Source organism: Adiantum capillus-veneris, chromosome 24 (assembly GCF_014529385.1).
Source record: "Adiantum capillus-veneris isolate H3 chromosome 24, ASM1452938v2, whole genome shotgun sequence".
Taxonomy (NCBI): domain Eukaryota; kingdom Viridiplantae; phylum Streptophyta; class Polypodiopsida; order Polypodiales; family Pteridaceae; genus Adiantum; species Adiantum capillus-veneris.
Window position 1 is genome coordinate 30,379,028 of NC_140954.1, and position 10,949 is coordinate 30,389,976.

Here is a 10,949-nt window from a genome sequence, read left to right on the forward strand (position 1 = left end):
AAGCCCATGGAAAACAAAGACAAAAATGATGCAAAGGGGAAAACCAATGTTCAAAATACTTCCCAAGTCACTTCGAGCAACAACAACAATCGGTCCAGGGAGAAGGGAGTTTACAAAGGTAAAAACAAACTCTCTCCTGAAGAGCTTGAAGCTTTTTGCAAGGACCATAAGTGTTTCAAGTGTGGGGAGCAAGGACATGGCTATCGTTCTTGCCCCAAGAAGAATACTCGCAATGAGACTCCTAGGGCTTCCACCATCGAAGCTCCGAAAGAGGATGCTCATTGCAAAGGATCATCACTTTCCTATGCTTGGGGAAAGGTAAGAGAACATGATGCCTTCATCTTGTTTGACCCTGGCTCTACTCTCAACTTCATATCAACGGAGTTGGCCACCAAGTTGGGCATTCAAGCTTTTGAGACGGGAGATATAGTAGTGGCTGATGCAGCTTTCAAGGGACAACAAGCCTCCGTTACTCCCTTGATTGGGAAGTTGAGGCTTCATGTCCAAAGCTATGTCGACAAAGAAGACTTCTTCATCTCTCCTCTCCAACATAAGGATGTTATCCTAGGGGCACCATGGTTTGATCGCATGGCTGCCAGCATGAAGTTCCCTGAAAGGAGAATCTACTTCACCTACAGGGGGAAGAACATGTATATAGATGCTAGTGAGCGTGGTCGCACTATCCCACTTGTAAATCCTCTTGCTTTTGATAAGTCAATGAAGAACTCAGTTTCTGGGTACATGATTTTTGTCAAAGAGTCTCCAAAGATACTAATGTTTCATCAAATGTAAATGGTAGGAATCAAGAAGAGTTAGACTTGTCTAATTTTCTTAAAGGATTCCAAGATGTGTTCATCGATGATATCCCTATGGACTTACCTCCAAAACGAGGGGATGATGACCATCGTATTGAGCTCCTTCCTGGAAGCTCGCCACCTAACAAGCCTCCTTATCGAGTCTCACAAGCTCAACAAGAGGAGATCATGCGGCAAGTACAAGAGCTGGTAGACAATGGGATGGTGAGGCCTAGTTCCTCTCCCTTTTGTTCTCCAGTCCTTTTAGTGCAAAAGAAAGATGGTACATACCGTATGTGTGTGGACTATCGAGCACTAAACCATATCACTATCAAAAACAGATTTCCCGTACCTCGGGTAGAAGATCTGTTTGATAAGATACAAGGCTCTAACTACTTCAGTAGGATTGACCTTAAGAGTGGCTATCATCAAATAAGGATAGTGGATGAAGATATCTTAAAGATTGTGTTTCGCACAACGTTTGGTCTTTATGAATATCTAGTCATGCCTTTTGGCTTGACTAATGCACCAACTACGTTCCATCGTTTGATGGAGAAAATTTTTAGACCATAACGCAAATTCACTGGAGCGTTCTTTGATGATATCATCATCTACTCCAAGTCTTTGGAGGAACATAAGCAACATCTCCAAGTGATTTTTCAAGCATTGAGGGAGAACAAGCTTTTTCTCAACCAAAAGAAAAGCGAATTCTTCCTTCAAGAGATTCAATACCTAGATCATATTATCTCTAAAGATGGTATCCGAATGGATCCATCAAAGTTAGAGGTAATAAAAGCATGGCATAACCCAAGAAATCTACATGAGCTAAGAAGCTTTGTTGGTATGTGCGCATACTATAGACGCTTCATAGCAAAATTCTCTCAAGTAGCAGGACCACTACATGACTTAACTAAGAAGAACGTTAAGCTTGTATGGACTGCTAAAGAGAAAAATTCTTTTGAAAAGCTCAAAGAGAAGCTTACTTCCCAACCAGTCCTCGTGCTTCCGGATCTCTCAAAGCCATTTGAGGTCCAATGTGATGATTGTGGTGATTGCCTTGGAGCAGTTTTGCTTCAAGAAGGGCATGCCATAGCATATGAGAGCCGAAGGCTCAATATTGATGAAGGAGTCTTGGGCATTTATGAGAAAGAGCTTTTAACTGTTCTACATGCCCTGGACACATGGAAGCACTACCTATTGGGGTGCTTTTATCCTACAAACTGACCACCAAAGTCTCAAGCATTTCATGACGAAAACCAAGCTTTCCGACAAACAAATGAGGTGGGCAAATTTTCTTTCGCAATTTAATTTCCATATTGCTCACATAGCTGGTAAGCACAATCAAGTGGCCGATGCACTTTCACGACGACCCAAAGTTAATGTGGTGTCTATAGCTACTCACAATGATCTATCCTCTATGATAGATGAGTATGCTAGTGACCCTGACTTTAGAGACATAATGTCAGTCCTTGCTTTGGGGAATAAAGAGGAACCATTCACCTTGCAGGATGGTTATCTTCTTCACAGAAATAGGCTATGTGTTACCCATTCCCTTCGTGAGAAATTTATGTATGAATCCCATGCTCCTCCATATGCGGGGCATAGAGGTATTCAACCTACTCTCCGAGGAGTAGAGACGTACTTCTATTGGCCTACCATGAAAGTGGACATACAAGAGTATGTTTCAAAATGTGTAGTATGCCAAAAGACCAAGTATGATAGAGGGAAGCAACCTGGATTGCTCCAGCCATTGCCTATCCCAAATTCACCATGGGAGAGTATATCCATGGATTTGATCTTTGGATTACCCAAGTCTATCCATGGGAATACAGGAATATGGACAATAGTTGACAGGTTTAGCAAGCAAGCACATTTTATTCCTGTCAAAAAGACTATTAAGGCACATCAAATGGCAAGTCTCTTCATATATCAAATTTTCAAGCACCATGGATTACCCACATCCATCATGTCAGATAGAGATCCTAGAATGACCAGTAATTTCTGGAAAGGTCTCTTTGAAAATCTAGGAACAAGATTGAATTCCTCTTCGGCCTATCACCCACAAACGGATGGATGGCCAAAGTGAGATAGCCAATCTTACGATACTCGATCTACTCAAAACTTATGTTACCGAAGTAGATCAACGCTCACAATGGGAAAAGTACTTACCTCTTGTAGAGTATGCCTACAATAATACTGTACATACTTCTACGGGAAAAGCATCTTTTGAGATTATTGAGGTAAGACCTAAAAGTCCCTTGCTACTCAAAGTACATGGGAAGATCTTTGCCGCCGCCGATGAGTATAGCTGTGACCTACAAGAATCTTTTCAAAAGATTAGGGAGGCTATATCCATCTCTCAACAAAGGCAAAAAGCTGCTGATGATAAGCACAAAAGAGCCTTAATGTCCAAAGAAAATGATTGGGTCTTACTCAAGTTTCCTAAGGCTCGATTAAGGCAAACGACGGGCAAAAATCCTACGGGCCATCAAAAGTATTATGCTAAACTAGCAAAAAGATACTATGGTCCTTTCCAAATCTTGAAGCCCATCAATGAGACGGCTTATCAACTCAAGTTGCCCAACCATTGGCTCATACACAATGCCTTTCATGTAAGCCTACTTAAGCCCTACAAAGGAGAGCCACCAACTGAACCAATTATTGAAGACCCTCCCGAAGTTGAAGAGTGCTACAACCCGAAGCTGTCCTTCGGCATGAAGACAAGGTACTACGACATGGTAAGATTACCCGACGGTATCTTATTAAGTTTAAAAATTATCCTTTTGAAGATGCTAGATGGATGCAAGGAATACAGCTTAAGGATAGTATGAACCTTGTCAATGCTTACAATGCTACATTATAGTAAGCAAATGTACAAATTTCTTTAAAATGACTCATGTTTTTGTCTTATAAGACTAGTCCTCTTTTTAATTGTGCACAAATTTAACTAGTATGCATGCTTAGAATCATGTTTGTGATGACGACGTCTCTCAAACACCAAGTAGAATTTGTCACTCTACTTTGGGAGAATGAAATGGACTAAAGAGCAGACATGCTTGCGGCAGCTATGTCTCCCAAGCACCAAATGGATTAGTCATCCATCTTGGAAAGATGTCATAGGGTAAAAAGGGATCCTCTACCCACTAAGTAAAATTGACTAATGACTAAGGCTTTATCTCTTCTACCTCGTAGTCGAGGACAACTATGATTTCAAGAGAGAGGTAATGTCATAAAATCTAATATCTAATATCTAATCAACCCAAATGATTTTCTCATATTAAATTCATCACTTAATGTGGGAGAATAAACGGGAACAAGTGTTAAGATATAGACATGTGCTTATAGATCTATCTCAATACGGGGCCAATGGTAAAGGGGCCCAAATGAGAGATGGTCTATCAAAGAGAAAGGCTAACAAATGGAGCATAAGACCTTAGGGTTAGCTTCATTGAAGACTTCCAATAATGTGTGTAAAAGGCCTTTGACCTTAGGTAAGCTAGGGCTGAGCTTGAGGCGCGGGAACCCGACCCAGCTTGAGGTGTTTGTCCTGCTTGTCATGCTTGATGACTAAGGTGCTTGAGGTGCTTGATTATTGAGGTGCTTGAGATGCTTGAGGTGCTTGACATGCTTGAGATGATAGGGTTGCACTTAAGGTGAGAACCTAGCCCAAGCTTAAAGTGCTTAACGACCAAGCTTGTGGTGGGAACTGGGCCTATGTATGAGGGGCTTGAGGTGTCAAAAATTCAAATATTCAATCCCTACAAGGAGGGGGCGAGCCCTACATGAGGGGGGATGAGAGAGAACACCCACACACTCACACAAGGCATGCATGGTACAAAGAAAGCAAAAGGGACACTTGTCAAGTTCCTCCTCATGTTGCCCTCATGGTGTGCCTGAAGCCTATTGCTTGGCCACCCAAGGGGTCCACTAATAATTTAGGAGATTTAATTAAATGATTTAGCATTTATCTAGCCCTCTTTCTCAAATGGGAAAGGGGGACACTTGTATCAAGGCTACCCTTGCTGCTTGTAATGCCTCCTGCTTGTGATTGGCTAGGCCTGGCGGGGTCCAATGAGCTTCAAGCATGAGCTACAAGGGAGGGTCGACCCAAGCAAGCTAGGGGATTGCTTAGGGGGGTATAATCACCCACACACACTCACAAACACTCTCATTGTGTGCTATGCAAAGTGCAAGAGCTCCCTCTCCTTCTCCAAGCAAGTAGAGGTTGAGAGCCTACACCAACACTCTTGGATATGGAGTGCAAATCCAACCAAGAGCCATGCTTCAATGCTTAAGCTTTCCATCTCCTTATTCTTCATTACTATGCTATTATGTATGCTAGCAACAAGAGTTATGATAAGTGAGGTACTAATTCTTTCTCCTACGAAATGTTTCTTCTTCCTCTTCCCTACCCTCATTCCCTGCTAGCTCTCTCCACCTTCGATGGTGTTTTAGGTCTTGGGACCGAGGCTTGGGATAGTTAAAGCTTTCTTCAAGTTTATGTTATGTTTGTGATGCAAGAAGCTTTCCATCTTCATTGCATCACCTAGGTCACAAGGAACACAAAGATTGTATTGTCACAAGTCTCTCTTAATGGGAGAAATCATAATACAAATGCCTATTGGAGGGGGGACCGGCTCCACATAAATCCGGTCCTCAACTGTTGTCATGTTCTCTAAATTCTCTCTCTTGCAAAAGTATTGTTCATGAGCTCAGATTATGGCACTACAAAAGGAATTGAAGCTGGAGCAAAGGCAAAGAGTTCACATTGCAAAAGGTTCTTTAGTAGTTGAAGAAAGACTAAAGGCACAACAACAAGAGCTCCAAAAATAGAATAACCAATTGAAGTGCCAGTTGAAAATGCTGCAATATCTGTTGGTCAATAATGAAAAAGAAGTTACAAGAAGAGACGAAATTGTAGTACAACAACTAACATAATTGAGACAGGAAGTGGAGAGAGCACGGGGCCAACCACAGATCCGGGTCCATGTGACTCACGAGTCAATGGCCAACAAGAGCCTATGGAGATTCCAGATAGCTCAAAGGAACCTATATTGGTGGAGATACCTCCACAAATTTCAAGAGGAAGGGCAAGAGCTGACAATGAAGGACGATGCCTGTCTTCAAAGTTTGACAGAGAAAGCCACTGAAGAAGGTGTCAAAGCAGCGATAGAATGGGAGCACAGGATGCTTCACTCTATGGGAGTGCTACGGCTAGATATGCATGTAATCAGAGAAGAGTGGATGCAACCATCCCTCCCTTACCCTTTGCTCAAGTATGAAGTGCTCACTATAAAGAAAAAAATTCAAGCAGAGGAGATGACCCAGTATTTGAGGGAGCCATCAAAGATCAAGCACTTAGACTCACAACCAAAGTGGAGAAAAGGCTAGCTCACAAAGTACTCGACATACATAGTATGTCTGGTCAATGCTCCAAAATCTATTAGAGATGATGTCTCATACTGTCTACTACCAAGGATGAGCACTTGGAAGAACCACTCAAGGCTTATGGAGAAGCATCCAACCTGGATGAATTATCCTAAGCCTCCACCACCCAAAGAAGGAGAGAGAATAAGTGGGACTTATATGGTGAAATCCCTAACGGGCGCCATTAAGATCTTTACTGTCTCTCTTAATCTGACGTGCATGATGCTCAGGAAGAACTGCAAAACATTGCTAGCCTACATTGAGGTGTTCACGCCACACAAAGCTATGGACTCAAGTCTACTGTCAACGGGTGACACTATCCTCAAATTGGATTATCACCTCTTCACTCAATCCTCACCACAAGTGCTACACCACTAATACAAATGATTGATGTTTTTACCTATCTTCCACATGCAAGCCTTTAAAGAGGAGGCTTTTTACACAGGTTTTTCACATATGACAACAAGATTTTTGGACCAACGATGAGCATCGACAGCATTAGATATGAATCTTACTTAAAGATGATTAAGCCACCGAGGTTCTATTGAGCAGAAGAACAGACTAACTACTGGGGTTCTATTGGCGGAGGGGGGTATTGTTGATTGATGGAACACTGAGAAGGATCACCCATTTTTTTGTCATATTTGATTTTGACACATTTGAGAGATCGTTTTTGATGGGAATGTGCATCTCAAGAGAGAATGTATATAAGCCAAAGTTTTGTAACCCTAAGGAGACTTTTAATTAATTGATCTTTGCATTTACTATGTGCCATGTGTGTGTGTGTGTGTGTGTGTGTGTGAGAGAGAGAGAGAGAGAGAGAGAGAGAGAGAGAGAGAGAGAGAGAGAGAGAGAGAGAGAGAGAGAGGTCTTATCTCTTTACTATGCACGCTACAGAGTAGCCATTGTGAAGGCGACACCACCAACAAGTTAGCAACAACAATGGCTACACATTGAGTGAGGTCTAATCTCTTCACTGCATGCAGTAGAGAGCAGCCATTTTGAAGGCAACATCACCAAAGAGGGCTACCCTGAGTAGGTAATATTCCAAACTTCAACTCTCGTATGGATGCAAACTTCAACTCTCTCTCTCTCTCTCTCTCTCTCTCTCTCTCTCTCTATATATATATATATATATATATATATATATATATATATATATATATATATATATATATATATATATATATATATATATATATATATAAAACACTGCACTACCTTTAAGAGTTATATGACTATACACTGGATGAAAGCTAAACCTACACATAAGAGGACATGGATGAGTATTTTGCTATAAACCTTTCCCGTGTAGAGATTACTTTTTGATCAAAAACCTGGCTTGGACCTAATGGGTAGCATAGCTATGATTATTTAGGTACCTAATAAAGGACAGATAGAGTATGCGGACCTGAAAATGGAAATTAAATGCCCCGCGGGGTAGGTAAATTTGAGAAAAAAAATTCTACAAAATTCTACGTAAAAAATGATGGGTCGTAACACCCTGCAACTATGGCATCACACAGATTCGAGTGCCAAGTGGGTGGGTGAGATCTGAGAAAAGAGGAAGGGCTAGTGCTGTGGCGACACGAAAGGGAAAAACTGATTTCCATCAGCTATTGAATGGAAAGCGTACACCCGATTGGGCAGCTATACACAATAAGGGAATACTACCCGTAGTGACTGCGTACGACCTTGTTGAGCTTGAGAAGAAAGTGAAGGGCCAGTGTGGTCTCCATGTAGAAGGGATGCACGGTGCTTCCAGCTCTCAAGAACAAAGGATAGTCGACCTAGCACTATAAAAAGGTGAGCATACATATGCTCACTTAGTTTCCTTGCATCATAGCATGTGATAACCCTTTGTTATGTATTGATAATGTCACGTGTCTATAAGCCATACTGTGGTCTGAGTTATCAAGATTTAATAACATGATGGCAACTGGTTGTTCTGCTGGGTCCTCTGCGATATGAATAAGTTTAATTTGACAGGTTTTTTTTGCCTATCTCTAAGTATTTAATGAGGTAGTATTCTCTCTGGAATTGCTAAGGAAATGACCAGTACTGGTGGTAGGGCTTGTAGTATTTTATCAGTGAACTTGCAACAAAAAATGCTCAGGCTGTCCCTTTCACTCATTAGGCTGCCATTGGAATGGGAAGATTTGAATGTTGTCTAGTTCTACCAAGATATCTTATACATCATATTGATATCTTATGCATAAACCACAGACACATGTTTTTTCCAACTGAATCATTGAGTAGGAAAATTCTCGCTGAATTCTGTATGCAAAGCTTTCATCAATGCATGGATTCATTTCATTGAAGCCGAGTCATTTCATTGAAGAGGGAGAATGTTCCAATGCATGTCTAATGACTAGTATTAGGAAAAATACCTTGTCCTGATGCGTAAACAGGTGAGGGCATCTCTTGGTAAGATCTATTCTATTTTGATTAAGGTAACAGTGGAACCACAGCAAGATCATTCGCTGGTTTTAAGAAAAAATATGTATACATGTAAACCCCACTTTGACTAAAGGTAGAAATGGAATATTACCTACTCAGGGTATCCCAACAGAATTGGGAAAAAGAAAAAAAGGAAAAAGCATTGCTGAATGTGGTAAAAAAGGTGTCTTAGAGAAGGTCATATGAGCAATAAACTGTTCAGCTATAAATGGATTGACTGTCGGGATTTTTTATATTTTATTTTATTTTATGGCTATGGCAAGGAGTTCCATTTAGCCTTTACTGCTATGACCTTTGTGCTCCTTCAACTCTCTAGTCACTTAGTTTTTCTCTTGAAAAAGGAAGGCAGCTTGCTCCAGTATAAGAAGTGAGCCTATCTTAAGGAAAAATAGATTTATTGGAAAGAATTTCTTAGCTACTCATTGGCAACTCTGGTTTTTTATGGCTTAGAAAGACGTTTTCAGGAGTTTTTTGGAGCAAGGGATTGCACATATGTACATATACATGCATGGTGCATCAAATAAAGAATTGCCCATTTTTCAGAGCTAGGTGTTTACGTGGGGCCCACATGTGTACAGGTAGGACAGGGTGTACATAGTGCATCGATTTTCACTATTACCAGTACCACTGTGTTTTTTCTACAATAAGGAGGATTTGGTAGCGCTTAAAACTTCTCGAGGAAGCTATCCGCGGCCCGACGACATGAGGTAAGCAGGTGCGTCAGAGGGCATCGAGTGGCGTCAGGAGGTTGAACGGGGTCAATACTTGCATGCGGAGAAGTATGGACACGACGTGGGTGTTTTCTTGTGATATTTATGCAGAAAGGTCATCATGAGGACCACTTTTTGGGGCCACTTCACGTGGTTGCGGGATGCATTATTTGGAAAAACTGAGTGCCAGGTGTGCGGATGATGCAAAAAAGGTGACAACTATGCACTGCGACTTTGGCCTGTTCGGGGTCCGTTTGAGATCATCTAAAAGGCCACGGGTGCCCAACTAATAAAGCTAAGTGTGGGAACTGAAAAAAGAGAGAGAAGACTAGAAAAAACGTGGAGAAGAGAGGAGGAACAGCCGCAACTTTGTTTTTGGGGTTTTTGGAGCATGTTTTGGTTGTAAACTGCTCATCCGAGGTCGAATTTGAGCACTTTGACATTGTAGACTGGGGTTTTGGGCCGTTCCGAACGCGATGGCGCTGTCCATTTTGCCAAATTCCTCACTCTTTTCCTGCTGTTTTTTTGTGTAAGTTTCTCCTATGAGTGAAGTTTCTGCTGTAGTTTGTGATTGTATCTGGCTTATTTCACCCATATTGTGTGAGCTATTTGCCCCATTGGTGTTGGTCCAAGCTCAATTGTATCTAAACATCAGAAATTCTCCTCTTTTGAGCTGAGTTTTTTGGGTGTGTGTGTGTGTGTGTTTGTGTGGAGTGGGCAAGTGGATAGTCTCTCTCCTCTCACTCCAGAGGTGTGTTCCTTGTCTCGGCCAGGTGTGTTGTGTAAGCCGAGTGGTGCCCCATAGTGTGTGTGTGTATCATTCCAAGAGTGTGTGTTGGGTCGTTATAGAGGCGCTGTGTGTGTTTTCATCCCGCTCACATTCTTTTGGCGCCCCCACAGAGGATCTTCTTCGATTACCTTCTGCTTCGAGCTTCAAACTTCTAGATTCGGGGCTACAGGTTACAAGTTACAGGTTACAGGGACAAGTATAGGTACACGCAATTCACACAGGTACAGGTAGCTGGAGTACAGTGATATACTAGCAGTGATGTCACTTGTAGTTGTTGTGGGTATGCATCACTTGGCGCATATTTGAGCGCATCGTCTGCTGGATTGTATGTTACTTGTGGAAACTGCCATGGTACGCATTTGTGGAGCCATACTTGGTTGTATTTGGCAGTCCCAGCTATTTCTGAGACTTGGTCTGGAAGATAGTCATTTCTGAGACTTGACTATACGCGATTTGCATTAGCCTTCGTGTGAGGGTCGATAGCGTGAGGTTTTTATTGAGTTAGGGGATTCTCAAATGTGGAGATCCTTTCGGTGATACAGGTAGCTGGAGCACCCTTTTCGTGACCTCGCCATAGGCTATGTACTAGTGATTCCTAATTGATGCTCGGGTTCTATTGTTGGCAGTTTATGCATACATAGACAGTCTATATTTTGGGTTCACACTGCTCTACTTCTGGGGAAACTCTGCCAAAATTTTTCCAAGTTATGATGGCTGGTTTTTTGGTATTTTGAGCCATTTATGCTGTTATGCTGCTGAAATTTGGGC